Source organism: Nyctibius grandis, chromosome 2 (genome assembly GCF_013368605.1).
Source record: "Nyctibius grandis isolate bNycGra1 chromosome 2, bNycGra1.pri, whole genome shotgun sequence".
Taxonomy (NCBI): Eukaryota; Metazoa; Chordata; class Aves; order Nyctibiiformes; family Nyctibiidae; genus Nyctibius; species Nyctibius grandis.
The window spans coordinates 95247357-95257409 of NC_090659.1; positions in this window are offsets into that span (position 1 = coordinate 95247357).

The following is a 10053-nucleotide window of genomic DNA, read 5'->3' on the forward strand; positions in this document are numbered from 1 at the left end:
CAAAGGGAAAGGGAAAGGGAAAAGGGAGAGAGACTTCCGGGTTGGAAAGTTAAAACAGTTTTAATAAACTATAATAATGAAAAAGAGTATAATAATAATAATAGAAATAATCAAATATATACAAATATATATACAAAACCAAGATTGAGCTCCCCTGAAGTCAGCCACGTCACCACTGGCACTGCAGGGCAGGCTCCGGGAAGGCCCAGGCTGGGCCTAGCAACGGTTGAGAGCTGGATTCAGGGATGCACGGATCGGGATCGGGGGCAGCAGGAAAACAGACGGAGTCCTCCTTGGACACCAGCCATAGCAGAAAGAGAGCGAGACCCTCGTGATCCCCCCACTTTATACCGAGAATGACGTGTGTGGGATGGAATACCGTCGTTGGTCCATTTTGGATCACCTGCCCTGTCTGCTCCCCCCTGCAGCTGCAACCCCCCTTCGGCTCTTCACTTGTAAGCAGTGAGGAATTCAGCAGTGACCTTGGTTTCTCTAAGAATAAGTACAGCAAGAGCCTTACTGCACAACATCCCTACCGGTGCCTCAGCGATAACTACAAACTTCGAGCGTTATCAGTCCTGGAGGCAGACACTGTCTGCAAACATGCAGTTAGTTTCAGAAAGTGCAGTTACTTAGAGGAGACTTAGCTGAAAGCAAAAATCACTGAAAGGAAAATCGGCCTGGTTTAGGCCAAACCAGGACACTAGGGCAGGGCACAACCCTTGGGGACCGGCAAAAGTGATGCTCACAGCTGTCACAAAGCACATGAAGCGACCTCTAAGTTAATGATGGTATCAGAGCCATGAGGGAATCTAAACACTTCCTTATAACAGACATATCAATAGCTCAATGGTTTTGGTTTATCAGGAATAAATAATGGAAAACATCCTGGGTCACTGTTATGATAAGGACACAGCACAAGCTCAGGATTGTAGTGTGGCATGGACCGTGCTGATTTTGGTAGGGACAGTCCCCGTGATGTTAGGCCTAAACAAGGCAGAAGATCCCTTCTATGGAGTCTTATGCCTCCAAACACTTCTGTGCTTGGCCCAGCCAAGACCCCTCCCAGCCAAGGCTTCAGAGGAGCTGATGAAGAAGGAAATTCCTACCAGCAAGCTCCTTCACTTGCTGTTTATTACACCCTTCCTCCCAGTCCTGCTGGACCCAAGGGAGAAGCACAGACCACCCAAAGGAAGAGAAGCTTTCAGGGCTGCATGAGGGAGCTGGAGAGCTGCTGGAAGAGCAGGGAGGTGGTTGGGCAAAACCCATCAAGTACAAGGAGGAGCTAATGGGCAAAGTCCTGGTGAGGGGTAGGGTGTGTAATGCTGTTATTTTTCAGTTGTGCTTTTGGGGGAGGTGAGGCTAAGAAATGATGAGGCACACAGGGAGGCAGGGGAGAAGGTGAAAGATGCTGCAAAAATGGACAATTTTGTAACAACAACGTTTATTTGGCACTGTTTCAGAGTTCTTGGGGTTTCCCATATTTTATCACAAACTTGCAACCAGTGAAGCAAAAGGAAATGTGCGTCAAGTGGAAAGAAAAGACTAATATCTCTAATATCTTCACAATAAGATCTACTGGCCTGTGGTGCCAAAACCACATGAAGGAGTAAATGTGCAGAGCCTTATTTAAAAGTTTCTCCTCAGATACACTAATTTACCAGATGCAGACTTAATTTTGTGTAATCTCTCCTGCATCTACTTCTGACTACTGAAGGATCACAGAAGTTGCAGCTGCAAGATTTAACTAGATAATCCACTTGAGCATTACTGCAAAGCTCTTCCCTCCAACATTTGCTAGTGTCGTGTTAATCCTAATGGCACACATCCCGAGGAACTCTGAGCGATGTATCTTGTCATCAAGATACTCTTTTCTCTCACTTGGCCCACAGTTTCATCTTCATTGTTACAAGCTTGGGCTAGGATAAAAATTCAATAATGATGTTTGAAAACTTCACAAATTTCAGCAACAATGGAAGGCTGATGGACAGAGACATCTCCCTTCCAAACCCTGGCCTCTCCAAAGTGGTCCAGCAGCGTACTGGGGGAAGTTCAGCTGCTTTTGGTTATAGCCACCGAGCTGTAAGAGCAGTGACAAGATTACTCTTTTATCCATGATCAAAACTTCATCTAGGTTTCTTACCTACATGACTTCTGTTAAAAAGCAGAACTCTCTTCCTGTTACTTAATACACCTGCTTGAAAAAACACACCAGATGAAAGATTTCAGCAGAATTTCTCTCCAAGTTATCTTTTCTGACTGTTTCCTAATATTTCAGAAGGTAAACAGCAGCACTAAAACAACAGAGCTTTTTAAAACTACTCAGCCAACAACTATGTGTTTTCTTCATATAGTTTTCCCATCATAAATATACTGGCAATACAGCATAAATCAGAGAGGGATAGGTTGTCAAAAAAAACCTAAAAATAGGGCTCTCTATTACCTACAGTTTACTACAGTTGCAACTATACCACTTTTTTGTTGTTTTTCTGGAAATATTTTTATGGTGTTTTCTGCTTGTGTGGAGGGATGAGTAGTTGGATGGATGAGTAGACAGATGTCTGGACAGGGAATTTTATTTAAGCAAATGGAGATTCGGCATGTGAACAAGTATATTCATGCCAGTATTGCTTTCTCGCCTGTCACGGATAGAGACATAGAAAAAAATATAAGTATATATACGATTATTGGCAGAAATGTGAGATAAAAATGAATGGGGTATCTTTCAGACTGATAGCATTTCTGCTTTGTCAGGAGGGAAAACAGCTATTTAAAAACTGGGACCAGCATACCAGGGAAACATAACACCCTTTGTTGTGCAAAAAAAAAAAAAAAAAAGATGAAAACATTGTTAAATGCTTTGATTTTTCCTAGGTTTATTTTTCAGCTGTCTGTATCTGAAGCTGCGGGGTAAACGCAAGCACCAACATGATGACTGGTCCTCCGGAGACTGGGGAGAGGGGAGACAGCGCCTGTAGTGATCCCAATGGGAAGAGTCGGTGATCCACACATACCGGCTGGCTCCAGGGCTGAGCCATACTGCACATCTCCCTCGGTGCAGGACAGACTCAGATGGGTCATTGCAGCGGAGGATCCCACAGGCAGCTCCCACTCAGTACCACGATTACACCACCTGCATGGCCTCGCCTTTATCTAACACTGCAGCAACAAGTTCTCATGTGAACAGCCTGTATTCATAGGGAAATGATGAACAGAGTTGTTTTCTTGTAGTAAAATCCTAGAATAGCTTGAACGACCAAAACGGGGTAACCCTTTCTATGGATGGGGTGTGCACGCTGTGCTGTGTCCTGATGGGAGACCAGTTTGATGCTGCACAACTTGTGGTTCCCAGCATCTAAAGGGATGTTACACTATCTACACTATTCTCTCTTTCTTTGTATTGTTAGCCCTAATAAATAGCATTTTAAGTGATACTTTGCAGAGACTGAGTGCTTTTCTTACCGGGATCATAACAAACCAGATAACGCACAGGACAGACAGCTGCACAAAGCAGCTGTCGTGCTATTTGATAAATGCACCGTGACAGGGTGAAAGGGGCAGAGGATGGGGGCAGGTGTCTTTGCTGAGAGCTGGGCTTCCCTGAACGGTCACGGCCATGGGAAGCAGGGAAACCAGGACCTTGGTTGAGAAGATTGCTTTGCCAGTGCTGGTCAGGTCAAGCCCCAGCCGCTGTCCTCTCTTCACGGTCCACCTGCTGCACTTGGGAGCAAGAAATCCTCCATCCTTTTAAGCACGTGTAAAATACATATTGGCATTGCCCTCTGCTGGTTAGTGCTGGCCTCATCGGGGGTTCATGCCAACCAGCACCCATGGATCCATAAAGCACCCTTTGCTTCCAGCCCCCTGCCTCAGCCTCCTGCAAACCCGAGCAGGTCAGGTGTGGACGGCCACTACGGCAGCCACCAGGAACCCTGTGGAGAATATCGCCCTCTGCGTTTTATTTATTTATTTTTCCGTATTTTTTACTTATTCTAAAGGACATATTTTTTAATTTATTCATGGTTCACATTTGCTTAATCTGCCTGGGATGGCTCTGCAAGGGATGAAGCCAACTGGTCCCAGTGAGCACTTGATGCCCTGTGGAGAATCTGGGCTGCGCATTTAAGTTTGGTCAAGGGTGTTGTTTCCATTCCCTGTTGTGATGAGCATGGCTCTACTCATCAGGAAAATGGCTTGAGGATTGACAGAGGGAGGAGGATGATTGTCCCACTACGAGGAAACAGAACAAGAAGATCAGGGAGATTTAGAAAACTAAGACTTGATTGAATGAGCCTCAGTTTAAACTGTCATGTTCCCATACAGTAAGTGCTTATGTGCAGACATGCATCAGAAGCAGTGGAGAAATGGTCAGACCTTGTTATGTTTTTATATTGTATTATATTATATTATGTCTATTTATTTATACTCATTTATTCATATTATGTTATTTATATTTATAGTTATATTATTTACAGCATTTATATGTATACTATATATGTTATTTATAATATTATTATTATTATACTTATTTAATATTATTGTTTTATATTTTTCAGTCATGGCTTGGAGGGAATTTTCTGAGAGCCCTGTCTTGACTGTACCCAGCAAAGTCTGAGGTGGTTAACATGGCCAGACCTCATATCAGCACATCCACTTCCATTCAGTGACTTGAAATGCTCATGGACACAGAATAGATAAGGACTGAAAACACATTTTGAGTGAAACAAAAAATGAAGGGGTACATGCCTGTGCTATTCTGCCAGCTTCCACACACAACCTGAACAGGCTGATGAACACCCCAATGCACAGATTTCAGAACAGAAACCCCTCAACAAAGTAGAAAAGCCAAAACCTGAGTGCACCGGGCCAAACTCAAAATGCAAATGCAACAGCAGCTGTGATGCGTTTTACGCAAGTTGTACCAGCCTGTGGGGCTCCGTGACGCTGCAAAACTGGCAAGTGCAGAAGATGATTGTCAGCAAATAATGACAACAGGGAGGAAAAAAAGGGGACGTGGTCTTCTGATATCTCCATTCAAGGCTTCACACCCGTGCAGTTGGGCAGCTCAGGACAGGTCCTCCTCCAATACTCGTGTACTGAGAAAACACATATTCATAGGGATGCACTTATGCTGGAGAAACACCGGTTTTGCACCAGGATAACTCCCTGCCCACCCTCGGATTGTACCAGTTCACCTGTATCTTAAGGGAGGGGGATCCTTTGAGGCCCAAAGCAATACTGATGTTCAATTTTCTTAACCTGCCAAGACTTTTTCCTCAAACACAGGCAGACATCATCAAGGAAGATCCTGGAAAAGCTGAAAAACAGCTGCTGGTGCAAGTATCTGTCTGGCTCGTGGTAAATCTATTTCATTTGATTGCAGGGTTTAAGCACAATGGGTACTAGAGCAATCCAAGATCTGAGAAGTGCTCAAATTATTCTTTTTTGTCTAGCACCCTCATGAAGCCCAGCTAGGAGAGAGTTCAGGTTACGGGATCCTGTGAAAAGCACACTGCGACCAAGTGCCATGGTGCAATTATTGCTAACAACGCTGCGGGCTTTGAAGGGGTTTCTGTTGGCTCTTGGAGCAGATGTGCAAACACTGCACATGCTCTGCAGTCATGGGCCGGAGGGGCTGCAAGGCTCCATTCCAGGTACCTCACAGGATGCCTTTTATTAAAAAAATCCAATAATAGCAAAAATTAACTGTGGGACACTGTATTCTACAGGCTGATCTTAAAATTGTTCCTCAAAGATACTCACGTTTGCTGACTGAGCTCTTGCATTTGCCCTACAATTGCAGATTTCTGAGCTCACAGGCTCACATACTTCACCTTGCGCTAAGAAAAAGGTCTTGGTGTGGCTTACTGGGGAAAGCGCACAGTGCAGAGGCCATGCCTTTGCCTTCTCGAGTCTTTCAGTAGCTTGGGGTCAAAATCCGCCCCTATTTCAGGGGCACTGCCCTTTGTCTGCTGGGAATATTCCCATTTACAGCCCTCAGGCTTAAACAGGGACCTGCTGTGTAAATCTGTTTTTGGGGCTCTGCCGTGTTACCCTGCCTAGGGCTAAGCCTAGAGGAGCAGGCTGGCATGTTTGTTGTAATTTCTTTAGTGGTGCTGGAAAAAAACAAAGATGGAGATTCATAAAGCAAGTTGATGCCCAAAGGGCTGTGGTTTGCAAGGCATTTTGGTGCGCAGTACTTGGGCGATTTTGCTCTATGGTGTAGCAAGAGCAGGGAGCAGGTGCTCCACTTCAGGGAGAGTAAGGGTGCGAATGAATTTCATGCAACATTTTGACTCCACATGCTCCTTCCATATATCTTTAGTGGTTTCAAACACAGGAAGAAAACACCCAGTAATTTCCCTGCCAGGAAAGGTCTTCTTTTTATTCCTGTTTTAAAAGCTGGGGCTCAATAGGTGAGCATTCGAGACGCCCCAGTGAACCAGACCTGCCCCTACCTGCTGTCCCATGACCGGTGCCACCTCAGCCATCCCAAGTAGACATCTCAGACACTCTAGGGCACTGAAAACAGGACTGGGTGCCTGTGTTTAGTGCAAGTGGGCTAAGCAGGGTGTTCAGCTCGAGGGCCCCTAAGAAGCATTGGGCACCCTAAGAAGCAGAGCTGCCCAACCTGCTGTTCCCAAGGTGGGTAGCAGCTTATGCTGGGACATCAGGTAGTCCCCGGCAAAGACAACCTCTTCTCCAACCCAGGGAAGCAAATCTGCCTCCCCAAGCAAGCTCATTTCATCTGCCTCCTTTGGACAGTAAAATTCAGTTTGTGTAGACCACTGCGAAGCCTGGAGCCAGCTCTGAAAGACAACCCCCAGATGTACCATGTGAAGGCACATGAGCTCACAGCAACCACCAGCTTTTTGCCTTCCATCTTCTCTGATTTAGCATGTTTGTGACAAACTGTCTGTGCATTCCTCCAGGAAAATGAAAAAAAAATCTTGAATTGAAATAAAAACAAAAATTACAAGCAAACCTGTTTGAGAACTGGGAGTTCAAAACCATGTCTTTTTGAGGATTAAGTCCTTTTCCTTTCCAACTTCCCTCCTCTCCCTTCTGCTACTTTCCATACAAGGGGGAAATTATCTTGGGAATTAAAATTGTCCAGTTCCTTTTCAAATGGACACAGGGTTATGGTTGCCACATTAATCTTTCAAGGCATGCATTGTGAGGGGAAGGAAGGCAGATCCTGGCTGCCACCTTTGCTGGTTTAGCAGAGCCTGACTCCCACCTGGCCCAGTAGCCCCTCTGCCCATGAGAGCAGAGACCTCCCTGCCTCTGGCTGATGGCACCCGTGGCATGGCACAGCTCACACCATCAGCACCCGGGGTATGCTGTGGCCAGCATTTTAAGGAGGGTGCCAGAAGAGGCTATGGAGTGGGTGGTCAACCACCCCCTAAGCTCTTGTTTGCTGCTAATACCAGTATCAGCCAGAGCTCAGCCTTGAGGGTGCACGAAGAGGAGCAGTGTTACACATGGCAAGCACCATGTGCCTTAGGTAGGGACGCTGTGTTGCTGCTGTATATTAGACATCAGGTAGGAAATGAGCATGATCGATCGTTTCTAAATCAGGCCTCCTCTGGGAGTGCTGCTCACTGGCTGCGATGTATGAGCCCTAATGTAGCATGGAGGTTTTCACCAGCCCCTGTCTGCCCCGTGGGCTGGTGAATGCCATTGGGCTTCACGATGAGATCTGGACCTTCATCTGCTCCTTCTGTCTCCAGCCCATCAGCCCATTTGCTGGTAATTGAAAGCTGCCTGGAAATTACTAGTCAAAGTTTCTGCAGCGGAGAAGCGGCTGCTCTTGTGGATTTCCTCCATGGTTTCCAGCAGCCTCTTGTTATGAATGTCAAATCCCTGCATTTCCCACGAAAAGAGCTAAGCCTTCATGCAGGCTATTTGTTATTCCACTGCTTTTTACATCCTTTTCTCCTGCTCTTTTGAATAGATTAAAAAAACCCTCAGATACTGGTACCTGAGGGAAAATTCGGCAGCTCAGCTTATATGTAAATCGCGCATGTTTGTAATTCAAACTGTGTTGATTAGGTACAGTAAATAAGTATTGATTCTGACTAGATGGTTTATGTAACTAAGCAGCGCAGCAGGAATGAAGCATTACAACTATTACAGCCGCATGTGCAAATTACAGAGCTCTCATTTATCGGAATAGTTGAAATGAACTGCTCCTGCTGTGCTGATTAGTTAAATAAGCCATCATATCAGGGAACATAACCATGTGCCGTAACTCCATGCGCAATCTGGAATTATGTATTGGACTGTAACATTTGTGATTCATACTGGCTAGTCATCTGTCTAACTGACTCAAGGCAAAGAGCGATTTTTCTTATCCCAAACACATAATGTGATATTTGCTCTCCCCAAATATTTGAATGCAGAGTTAGCCTGTGGTGACTGGCTAAGGCTTTAGAGCGTTTGTGAGCATGAACTGTACAGATATTAAATGTTAGCAAAGAGCAGGAAAGAAAGATTTTGTGAACAGGAGCCACATCTAAATTCCAGGCAGGGCTGGCCGTGACCCTCATCTCCGCCAGATCTGAGTGCCGTCTATTGGTGCCTTGGCAAAGTGACTCGTATCTGTCAGATGTGGCTGGTCCCCTTGCTCAGCTGGTCCCCCAGGAGACAGTTGCATTAGCAGCCCCATGGTGATTTTTGTGAAGGGTTTACTTCCAGCCTTTTTGTTGGTTTTAGTTGTTACACCCACACGGCATGTTGGAAAAAAAAGGCAGCAATGCAGTTTGCACGCAGGGGTATGAAGATTCATGATTATTCCTACTTTTATGGTCTTAGATGGTTATTAGATGCAGTAGGCCTCCAGCTGGGCAAGCCTTCTGCCTTCAGGAAGCTGCACGAGGGGCAGGCGTGCTCTCCTCCCACCCCATCCTTGTGCTCTTTCCTACCTGTCAACTGCCTCCTCCACCCAGAGACCATCGGAAGTCCTGCTTAGATGGACCTTTGGTCTGGTCCAGTAAGGCTGTTCTCCTTTTCTTACCTCTTGGACTGTCCCCTCTTGAACCTGTTCTCTGCTGCTCAGAACCAGGAAATTGTGGAGAAGAGATGCAGGGAACTGTAAAGCTCTGCGTGGTTGGGTGCTGCTGGGCTGAGGACTGTGGATCAAATAAAGGACCAGGAACAGATGTGAGTTGATATTTTAGGGAAAGCTGGTGCAGAGAGCAAAAAAGAGGCCTCATGGGCCTGTGCGGCAGCCCTAAGGGATGCACTGGGAAATGCACTGTCATGGCACACAGTCTTATACGGGGGTTTCAAAGCAATGAGCTCCTTCTTCAAGCAAATCCTCCCTGTTTGTCATTTACCCTGGTCTGTGTATTTCTCCCATCAGCAGAGGATGGAGGGGAGGGCTGGGGCACTGCTGGCGCGTACCAGTCCTCCTACAGCTTCAGCGCTATACAAAAAACTACTCCAGCAAAGCTGAGTAACTCATTCCTTCACCTGGATATTTGTGCTGCTTTCAGACATTTAACTGCATAGCCCATAATATTAAGCTTGGCAGCATGCTTTAGTAGGCTTTTGGGGTGAGGCCTGACAGTCCTTGCACAGCACATGTGAAAGAGGCAGAGTGTTGCAAGGCTGGGAAGCAGCACACACTAAGCCACAACAACAAAACCATGAGGCACCCGTTAACAAGATGGATCTGATTTTGCAAAATCTGCCCACATCTTTGGCTTAAGCCTTGCAGAGATGTGGTGCAGGCTGAATATCAAGTGGAGCTGAGTTATATAAGGTTTTACAGTGACTGGTAGGATTGATGACCTGGAAAATAGGATTTGGCACTGCTGCCGGCAATTGATGAGCGTGCTGCCGCTATATGCAGGTAACAGGGGGTCTCTCAGCCAGGCTGTGTCTACCTCAGGTCCTGGCTTGGGTTTACTCCTTCCCTACACTGACGTACCTCCTGACTTTCAGACTTGACCTCCTGTCCATGCTAGGGTGTTTTACCACTTTCTATTAGCATCCTGTTGGGTACCTCTCAGTGGCCTGGAGAAGGGGATGGACTGCGCCCACATC